Genomic DNA, 9417 nt, shown 5'->3' with positions numbered 1-9417 from the left:
GGCGTGCACTTGGACTGGGTGACATGACTTCAAATCAATATCACAATTATTTCAAAATTTTATTCATTAATGAGCAATTACTTTGGTGTTTATTGGTGTCTCTCCTTTTTGAAACATGCACTCTTTATATTCTCCATTGTGATTGTGTCCAAATGATTAAACACATTGGTGGTGTCACCTTTGATCATGATCCATATTGAATTCACCGCTCTCTGCATCATCGTTTCCAAAAGTCTCAGTTTCAGAGGTTTGAAAACTCCGCAGTAATGTGGAGTTCAGGCGTAAACATAGCACTTTGAGTGAACGGGGACTAACGTTAGTCGCCTGGGGCGGAGGACTAAACACAAGGCAGTATTGTTTAAGGGGACAGTTCATTAAGCTGCACTGGGGAAAGTATCAACCAAATTAACCGACATGAGCAGGAAGAAGTCGGCAGGAGGTTCTAAAGCGTGCACACAGACGTCTGCACTGAGAAGCAGGATTTGTGGGTAATGAGGCAACTTCAGGTGTAACTCTGGGTTTTTAGGGTCACAAAGATGGTGCAGTTGTTACCGTGGAGAACCTGCTCCAGAGCAGTGAAGGTCTGAGATAACAGATCAACAGACCTTTCTAAGAGGGATCATTTAGATTAAGCATTTTAAGTTTGTGTTTGTCCTGAAATGTGTTTTTACTACATTATATTCAAAAGACAGTGAGAAGAAAAATTGTGAACATGTCTCCCATCCCAACAGTGTCATGGAAAGTATGTGGGCCTTGTGGGAGGCCTGGGGGCGCTCCAGCACACATTGCTCACATTGTTGGACATGTCTGCAAAACACACATGACTTCGACCAAGACTCCCTTCAACTGCTGTAGTCCAGTCAGGAAATCAAAATGGCATGATGGTGATGTGATTTCTGGATGCCTGTTCTTGTTTCATACAGATGTGGTCTCTGCGGGACTCAGCCAAAAGCTCTAACACTCATATAATCACCTGCCAGGCCAGACGTTGAGTCACCCTTCAAAACAATGGTGTTTACTCGCCAACTGTTTCCTCACTGCATTGCAAAAGCAGTAGAGTGTGGTCCCTTGTGCAAATAATACCTCGCAGGCATGGGTGAGATAATGTTTAACATTTGATCTGCCCTGCTGGGTGGGGTTTACCAGATCCGGACAGTGTCAGGTAATTACTCATCAATCACTCAAAACTATACCACACTAACCTTCCTGTGATTACAGACTCCGTCAGGCTCTCATTGTCCCGTGTCGCAAACTGTGCTTGGCTCAGACCTAGAACAGTGCAGAACACAACCAGCAGGAGTTAAAGTTGTTGAGATTAAAGCAACGGCTGAGTGTTTTGGAAGTGATTACTCTTGAGCAACAAATTCATGCCTGATTTATGCGTCTGGGTGCAGTTTAAAGGTCTGCTGAGCAGCGAGCTTAGCCTAGCTCGCTCTTCAAAGACTTAAATAACAATTTACGATTGCAAGCTTGGCCATCGCTTCTATCATTATAAGATCGTAATCACCAGGTTAATCGCTGACATCTGGGAACATGGTGAAATCGCTAAAGAAGAGGTCTGAGAGGTGAAGAAACAGGGTCCTGGTCTGAAGGTCGTCAGTGTTGAACTGGGTGGTACAAGCTGATGAGGAGGAAAAACCTTCATCCTTTAATCCAGTTGATACAATTCAGATAAAATCCACATGTGAGTGTGAAGTGACGAAAATACAAGAATAGGTCAAAACCTAGTTCATGGCTGTACCTCGTCGTAGGATATCTGCATTCTGTCTTGTATCAGCAGGTTCCAGCCCTTTAGCTGTTTGCTTCTCTCCTACACTAACTGCTCACATGTACAGTATTTTAACACAGCAAAATATGTGAGTAGTACACAGTTGCTGTTTGAAGTGTTCATTCAGTCAGTGAAGAGTCTGAGTCGTCCAGGTCATGATTGTGCAAGAAAAGATAAATCGAGGGCAACTGGACTTTGTTTCTCGACACTTGAATCTGTTTCACCTCTGACCCAAGAGGCTTCCTCAGTTCTGTTGTGGGGTTTTCATCAAGGCCATTGATGTCACATGATTCATTAGTGCTGCTGGGTGTGTAACAGAGGCGCTGGACTCACCTGAGGCCGAGTGGGAATGTTTGTTAAGTCTTCTGGGAAGGGATGAAAGGGCAGACTTGTAGGTGGGGGACAGGTGGGGGACAGGTGGTGTCTCTGGCTCTGTTCAGACCTGGTGTTAACATCCGTCTCAGGTGATCTGATCACAGGTGGACAGCTCTAAGTTCAGGTGTTAATGCACCCGAGACGCATTTCAGGCACATTTGAGATTCGATCTGTCAGAGCACATCTGGAGGTGGTCTGGGCCACATGTGGCCACATTCTTTCAGTAGTGTGAATGCAAATGCGTCATGGTCACATTGAAGGACCGCCTCTACTGACGTCCTCTGTCACAGTCTAATGAGTCCTAACACAGTGTCATAATGAACTGAAAATATTTTACTATTTCTCAACCCTTATTTCACTGTAGCATGGATGTGAGATCTGATCAGAGCTGGTCACTCCAGACACATGAAGAGACGCACTTTAAGGGCAGGAGTGAACAGACGGACTGAGAGCTGACATGTGATTGGATCACTGAAGACACATGTTAACACCAGGTCTGAACAGGGCCTTAGACCTCCTCCTCTGTTCAGTTCACTTTGCCTCCTTTTGCTCCTCTCTCTGTCTCAAATATGTACCTGGTTGTCGTCTGGGTGTCCTTTATCCTCCAGGTGTAGGAGAACTGCTGAGTCTTGGCCTCAGCCATGTGTTTGTTCAGTGGTTGTTTGGTTGCATTGATATACAGGTCTGTGTATTCCTCTCTTCACTGGACTCCATAGACCAGATTGCTTCTCTGGGTGTGTGATCTTTAGGATGGACCAGTGCCAGTGTGTTCATTCTGTATCTGGACAGTAGTTATTTCCTCAGACCAAACTGCTACAACCAGCGGCCGTGGTTCAGTCTTTGTTTTCTCTGGTGTCCCACTGCAGTAGCATGTGGTCTGTCTGCAGGAGGCTAAAGTACAGAGGCAAAAAACAGAGCAAACCTGGAGCACTTTGTGCTGCACGATGCACAGGTGAAGCGAACTGCAATGCAGACTTGAAGTGAACTGATTATAGTGATTATAGGTGTGGCCCCACTGTTGCTGTCAAGCCAAAAAAAAAAAAAACACAGAGACAAGAGTCACCCCTCACTCACCCTGATAGTGTGGCTATAGATGTTAAAGACATACATTAATGCTCTGTATTGTAATCTGATAAATTCAGAAGTTGGATTTGAAGGAATCTGACAGCACATGCCTTCTCATGTTGTCTTTCACTTCTTTTGGAACAAATTTAACTTCCACTTTTGAGCCAAGAGTTGTTGTTTGTTCCCAGGGAAACAGTCACCCGCTGAGTGGAACAAGATGTGCTGCCTGCTTTGGAACTGGCCTGACTGCCTGCCGCATGTTATCCCTGGCACAGGGTGGCGGTGTGTTTTGTCACTTTTGTCATCTGTCGCCCACTGTGTGTCGAGCCCTTCACCTCAACCAAATTATACCAAAATAAAAAGGCAAAAGGTAGAAAAGATGTTTCTGAATCCAGCTTCCCAGACTTTCAGGAAACTTCACCCAAAAATGTTTCATTTCCGTTCACTGTTGTACATCAACTCTTATCAAGAATAAGATTCCTGTCTCTTTGCAGCCTCTTGTTTTGCCAGAGATCTGGAGCCATTTTTGTGTCCACCAGAGGGACAGAAGTCAAATATTCACTCTCCTTTTAGCTCTGATCTGGTCTCCACCAGCGCCTGAGGAAAACATCTGCTCCACTGGTGACTGTCACTGTGTCTGTCTGCTGTTTGCTGCTGTCAGAACTTTCTGGCTGAAAACATTTGCAGGTGAGAACCAAACCAATGAGCTAAAATAAGCTAAAAGTCTGGTTAGAGCTGCAGAGTTGGCTTCTGCTTCACTCACTGTGGGTTCGTGACTATAAGCAACATCTTTTATTTTCTAGTCATCTGATCTGTTGGTGCTGTAACAACATTGGTCGGTGCAGCTCTGATGTGTGTTCCTCCTCACTCTCCCTGCAGTTATCAGTGTTGTGTAGAGGGTAAACGCTCAGAGAGGGCAAGGGCTGGGTTTCTGCTGCAGCGAGAGGGAATGTCAGAACAGGGTGAGTTTCCTCCTCCTAAGCCGAGGTCGGTCAAGTTGAAAGGGAATGCTGCCTGCCGGCATGTTTGTGTTTCAGCTGCTCTTTGTTACACCAGGCGCCTTGTTTCGCAACAGGAGCCTGCAAGAGAAAAAAGAGGAGAGAGAGAAACAATACGCTGAGGAAGACCAGACTCAACCTGAGTTCATTCAGCCCCTTCGTCCTTACAGGTCAGACTGTAGAGGTATAAGGATGGGTCTTCTTCTGCTGCTGTAAACCATCCCTCGGACAGAGTCATAACAGCAGTTATCTCCCTGTACTGTTCCATTCTGTGTAAAACTACCTGACACCTGTGTTTTGGTGCCAATACCAAAACCAACTCTGAGGAATGTTTGTTTCTACAAAACCATTTTCTTATTCATCATATGAGTCAAACTTTTAAAAGTTTTTACTTAATTCACAGACTCCATCGTTTTTCACCACTGAATATAAACTGTGCCAAATTCTTTTCTTAGTAATTATCCACAGACAGACAGATGTGTGCTGTCTGCTGCTGCCTGTTCCTGTTCCTGATCACCAGCACAAGTGTCTGTATTTCTTAGTCGTCCCTGCTGTTAGTTTACTTAGTTGTGAGTCAGTAATTTGCCTGAAATAAAAAAACAACAAAGCTGAAGATTTGAATCAGTGTTCACCTGTATGACCCCATATAACCTCAGTCACTACTGTCCACTGACAAGCTGTGTTTACTCAGTGTTTGAGGCTGAGAACAGACAAGACCACAGTGATATGTTAAGATCATCTGCATGTTGCTTTGAGATGGTGATCGGCCTTTTCAGCCAACAAATGATGAATTTCTTCATACAGACTTAAATAATTGCTAATTGAAGCTTTAATTAGCCACAAAGCTTGAATTTGATGAGCTTTAACTAACTCCTCAAACTTCCTTCTTCTCTACAGCAACAGCAGCTGAGGTTTGTGGGTATTGTAGTAACGAGATCCATCCATATCAAACCGACAATTGAAATAAAGGTTAGAACAGAGACTTATAGCTATTATGTTCCATTCTAAAGGAGATTTCTGAGTTTCTGTGTTGAGGAACATTGTCAGTGGAAGAAAGTGACCAAACCTCCTCCTTCCCTTCCCTGGTATCACTTCTCTCACCACTCTGTAGGAATTAAGGGTTTGGTCTCTCTTCAGTGTCATGCAATGGTTGTGTGATTGATGATTGTAATGACAGATACGCTTCTTCCATTTTGACTCATCTGGGAGGAGTTTATAGCAAAATCCGATCTCTCTCCACGCTCTAACACTCGCACACTGCGGTCAAATACCAACACACACACACACACACACACGTCTTGTGTGCTGTTATAAAAACTTCCAGTTGTAAAACAGGAGCAGAGTTTGTTCTGCTGCTGGCTTTAAATGACCCAGGTTCTCTTTCTGGCAGCACATTTTTGGCAAGTGGGCATCGGATTTATCTAAATGTGGCACGGTGGGGGGAGAGGTGGATGCACCGTGCGCAGAGAGAACGGAAAATATGGGATTAATTTCTCCCCTCTGTACATGCTGGGTTGTGTTTCAGCTGCTGGCAGCACACACTGCAGAGGTGAAGTCACCGGGCAGCGCAGAGTGAAGAAACAGAGCGGGCCAAACACTCATGCAGGGGAAGGTGTGTACGCATGTAGTGCATACTTATACTGCACGCACACACACTGTGCGTCAGTAGAGACACGTAGCTTCACTGACTTTTAATCACTTACAGCTCACACATACAGGATTACACATGAGCCAACACCAATGACAAACTTAGAGTCAAGTGGATGTGTTAATATGGTGTTTCAATAAGCATTAAAGGTGCTATGTGTAGGTTTTGCTATTGGTACATAGCTAGCGTTAGCATTGACAGCTCAGCAGCAAACAGCAGGCACAGTGAGAGACAGATATTTTTCCCAGCAGGTGGTGGAGACCAAAAACACAGCCACAAGGAGACTGAACACTGGACTCACACTCATCAGGTGACCTGCTGGAGGTGGAAACTAGCTAAACACATCAGCCGCATCAACAGGACGAGGCTTTCACATCTTCTAACACTCTAATTTAATAATCACATGATTTAATAGTCACAGTGCTGTAGTTACACTGAGCTCTGTTTTACTTCACACGGTGGAAACTGCTTATAGTGATCAACAAGTTCAGGACAGAATCCTCCCTATACAAATGCTGTTTAAATAATTCACTCACTTAAATAATTCTCAGACTGACTTCTAACTTATTTGTACGAGGTTTTTCACTGACACAGTGTAACAACCGTCCCTGGTCTGAGTTCACTGCGTGTGTGTGTGTGTGTGTGTGTGTGTGTGCGTGTGTGTGTGTGTGTGTGTGTGTGTGTGTGTGTGTGTGTGTGTGTGGTCCCCGTTCCTGCTCTGCTCATGTTTTTCAGACTTTTACACTGAGTAATTATCGTCCCTGCTCTCTCGCTGCAGCAGGTGTGTTACCTGAGAGGAGTTAATGCTTTCACCCCGACCAGGAGAGGGACACGATGCACTTCATGTTGTTTTATCTTTAAATACTGTCTGTTCCCCTTTATGTTCATGTCATAAATATACAAATGTCAATTAGACAGTAATTTGCAAATAAAGAAAAATAAAATCATTACGATATAATAATCACTTACTTACACTAATCAGTTTGACAGAGGCAGACGTGAGCACTGTATCGCTACAGTTTCCACTGTACTTTCATAAACTTCACTGCCAGATTTAACCTGACGTGTTGTTTTGTGTAAAGACTAATGCACTTTTAAAAATTAATGATTTGAAGTTTATAATTCTTATTGACATATGTATGCAAATAAACTGCGGAGCACATGTGAAAACTGTGATTGTGTGTGTACTGAAGCTTCTGAAGTGGAGCCCTCAGCAGCAGAAGGTGCAGGTGATGTCTTCCACGTGGTGTTGAGCTGCTGCTGCTCTCTCTGCACATGACATATACGGTGAATCATTGTCTGAGACTGTGGTTGGAGGAAATGGCCATTGCAGATTACACAATGGAAACTGAAAACCAGCAGATTGTAAACCTGCACCGCTGAACTGTGAGTGACTCACAACAAAAAGATGGAGAGCAAAGCTGTTTGATGAAGGTAGGGCTCATTAAATGAGGAAACCGGATAGTGCTTTCATCCACCGCTTCACACTGTGGTTTTCACTCACTCACAGGTTGTGCCGTCCTTCTCTTGCGCAGGGTTCAAAGGTCGCAGTCGGCTGTACAGTGTCAATAATGAAGTGAATCACAGACCTAATTCTTGAACTGCAATTGTGATTATGACTTGCCTGTACAGGGTTTGAATGGTCAGACAATAAGTGACAGTGATATCAAAACAATACTTTTCTTTCAATGAAGAAGAAAGGAGACTACAAGGTGTGTATCGATGAGTCAGATCCTTTATCAGATTGAAAATCAGGATGTCCTGTCTGCTGCCACACCATCAGGATGACTCAGTTCAATAAAAATTTAAAGGGGCGCACCTACAGTTTAAAGTTGCACCTTCATAAGGTAAACCCGTGCCTCCTATGAGTCTGGCTGGATCCTACATTTCCCATAATCCAACTTGATATTGTCTCTCATTAAACCTAAAATAACCATCATCATCAGGGTCTTTTTCTCAGTGCTCTGCTGCGTTGGTGTGAACTTTAAATCAACTGAGTTGGAAAACTTCATTACTGTTTGAACTTTGTGATTTTTATTCTTTGAAAATGAATCTGGGGGCTGTCGTATGATGATATGACGTCTTGGTTTGGTTGTATTATCATGAAGGTGAACTGTGTTGTACCCGAAGGTAAAGTGTGTTACATACAGATAATTAAAGTTCTTAACATAATGACAGAACAGCATAATTAACACATTTCCTGTTATTCCAAAATGCCATAATAACATGTAAGAGTAGGTCAAATTATGCAGCTCTGTCTTATAGAAAATTACTAATTTGCAGCATCATACATGTTTTATGAGAACGCTTTATCAAGATAAGGGGAAAGTGTTTTAATTGACCACATGTGCTCGAGGCAATTATCATGCTAACAGACAAAACACAAACAAATTCAGAAAACTCTTTCTCCAGTTTGACATGCACTGCACATACTCACAACACAACCTAAAACACAAACTTGTTGTTTATTTGTTGTCCAATACTTTTAACTTCAAAAGTCATTGACCATCGAGTGCATCCCAGCCTGGTTCGTCACTTTTTTGTGTCCCCTGAAAACACTTCCTGTCTTCTGTGCTAAATTCTACCACTCACTCAGTCTGTCAGTCACGGCCGTTCGCCTCTGGTTTGTAATGCAGACTTTCTGTTGTAAATTAGTTTTCTCTTAGCTCAAGCTGAGATAACCTGCAGGTTGTACACCCACCACCATCCACCATCCACCCCAACCCCCTCCTCACAACCCCTGTGCTATAAAAGGAGGTAGCATTCCCTGGACTGGAAATAATGTGAACATTATCCAGGCAGCAATTATGTTTCCTATAAAACATATTTGGCAAAACCATTTATTGTTATATAAACATAATTCCTACCGCAGGAGGCAGGGCTGAACCATGTCGACGAGCACTGTAGCTGCAGCCAGATACAAGAGTGTTTTTGAATCTTTCAGTTCTGCATTTCATAGTTTTAAATGTCCTGTGAGATGGAAGCAGCTGCAGTTCAGTAGGTGGGAGAGTCCCTGGACGCTGGACCGAAGCCTCCATTTGAGATCACTGGCCATTTCCACTTTAAGTTTTGACTTAGAGTGTCCCTGTTTATCTCGTTTCAAACTCATAATCGTTTCAATAAGGGACAACTGTCCTTAAGTCACTGGTTTTACAGCCCGACCTGTTGTGAACTTGTGGAGTAAAACATGAGAACTGCAGTCTATAATTATGTCCTCTGACTTTCAAATATCTAGTTCCTGAAACGAGTCATCACACATCATGAGACAAAATCAAAATTAAAGGACCATGACTCATTTCCTGCAGCAGTGTTTGGGTGTGCTGAAACAGAAAAGGTGAAAGAGGAGAGTCAGTGGAGCTGAGTCACTTGTCAGGTATCACCCGTAGCTCATTTTCTTTCAAGTTCTCAGGAAATTAACAATCATCCAGACCAAATTGAGACATGCTGCGAAACGTTCTGTTAACGTCATGGCTAAAATGTGTGGCTGAAACTATTTAGACAGAAAAGAAAGACTAGAACTTCCTATAATTAAGAACATTATTTTGAGTTGTTTTTATGAAAAG

The 9417-nt window shown here is 43.3% G+C and overlaps 1 long non-coding RNA gene across 1 annotated transcript; it reads left to right on the top strand.

The window, feature by feature from the left end:
- Positions 1-5514: 5514 nt before the first annotated feature.
- LOC139619982 (uncharacterized) lies at positions 5515-7031 on the top strand. Its single transcript, XR_011690711.1, has 3 exons — positions 5515-5818; positions 6106-6164; positions 6590-7031. It is a non-coding gene; the product is annotated as an uncharacterized lncRNA (long non-coding RNA).
- The last annotated feature ends 2386 nt before the right edge of the window (positions 7032-9417 follow it).

This window comes from Trachinotus anak, unplaced genomic scaffold, assembly GCF_046630095.1.
Source record: "Trachinotus anak isolate AG129_WGS33_773 ecotype Australia unplaced genomic scaffold, CSIRO_AGI_Tana_v1 ptg000004l, whole genome shotgun sequence".
NCBI lineage: Eukaryota > Metazoa > Chordata > Actinopteri > Carangiformes > Carangidae > Trachinotus > Trachinotus anak.
Note: the sequence above shows the minus strand (reverse complement) of the source record. Positions and strands in the feature narration are given on the sequence as shown.